We start from the raw sequence: 1,633 nt of genomic DNA on the forward strand, positions 1-1,633 counted from the left end.
TCTGAAGTGAATTCCTCTAAATTGAGGTCTTCTAAAGGAAAATCTACATAAGTATGCAATTTTTTTATTTGTTTGCCATCAAAAGCAAAACGTTTCAAGTGTATTATAAGTACTGGTGGCAGTTTCCATAAATACGTTTTCTTTGAAAAATCCCTTCTATTTTTGCAACTGTTGCACAGAACTTTGTTGTCATTTCTTAATTCTTCTTCTTTAAAAAATTCAGAGAGGCATTCCTGTAATGTACATTTATCTGTAGATGTAACAGCCAAAGACAAATGAACAAATGTCTCATAAACCTCAGACTTTTGGTGGCAAGTGAGACACTGGAGTATAGATTTGAATTGTCCTTGAAAGAGATCATAAATAATAGATTTATGAGCCTTTTGGTGTTCTGGACTAAATTGTTCATAATTTTCATTTCCCATGAGATGTGTAGTTTTGTTTGTCATTAGATTTACAGTAAGCAAGTCCTGATGTAATCCCTCTATTAGGAACATCAGTAGTTCGTGAGGATCCTGCTGATTGTGTCCAGCAAACTGGTCATTAAGTAAACCAATTGTTACTTTGAAGCTTTCAGGGTTAATATATCTATGAAATCCATTTCCCATGGTTTTGATGAGCCGACCAAATTCTTCGGCTAATTTACCTTCATGCCCCATCGGATTTTTCTTGTTAATATCCTTTTTATAATGATCTTTATAAAAATACTGAGTTAAGTCTGAAATATTATACAAGCATTGCAATATTGAGTTCATGTAGCAAGAGTTTCCTATATTTTGGAGCCCAGTTAAGACAGGTTCCTGTCTTTCCTTTTGCATCTCGGAGTGTAAGGGTTTATCACTACCATCAGTCTCACTCATTGTATGGTGTGTGACAGCTAAATCGTTCCCTGCCCCAGAGACCTTAGTAATATTACTGCTGTTAGTGTCTGAAGTATTCTGTTTTTTCTCTGAAGGGGAGTTTGTAGTCTGAACCTGATCATTTGTGCTAGCCCGATTTCTAACAAGACGTAATGGAACCCAAAATTTCTTGGGAGGGTCATCATTTATAGAAACATAGGCATAACCCCTTCCTCTTAGGAGAAGATAGCCAGCTATCCATTTTTCATCCTCCTTGATCCAAATAGGTTTATGGGTTGTTTCTTGTCTCTGAATATCTTCTTTAAAATGTCTTTCCGCTGCAGTGTAGCTTTCCCCTTGGGGTAAGTTAAAGTAATTTAGTGTGATAAGAGTCAAAGATAGCAAATCCGTTGGTGGTAAACCTCTTTTTCTATTTTTTTGCAATTGAGTTTTTAAGGTTCTGTGAGTCCTTTCTACAATGGCCTGTCCCCTACAATTGTAAGGAATTCCTCTGAGATGTCTTATCTGCCATTCCTTACAAAAAAATTCAAAAGTTTTGCTAACATAGGCTGGCCCATTATCAGTTTTTATAGAATATGGAATACCCATCACAGAGAAACATTGTAAAAGGAAACTACAAGCAGCCTTAGATTTTTGAGAAGACATGGGAATTGCCCACATAAACCGAGAATAAGTGTCCACCACAACATGAAGATATGGTTTCCTTGGAAATAAATCTGTTTGAGTTATATCCATTTGCCAAAGTTCGTTAGACTGTAAGCCTCTTGGGTTTG

The sequence above is a fragment of the Suncus etruscus genome, chromosome 4 (genome assembly GCF_024139225.1).
Source record: "Suncus etruscus isolate mSunEtr1 chromosome 4, mSunEtr1.pri.cur, whole genome shotgun sequence".
NCBI classification, from domain to species: Eukaryota; Metazoa; Chordata; class Mammalia; order Eulipotyphla; family Soricidae; genus Suncus; species Suncus etruscus.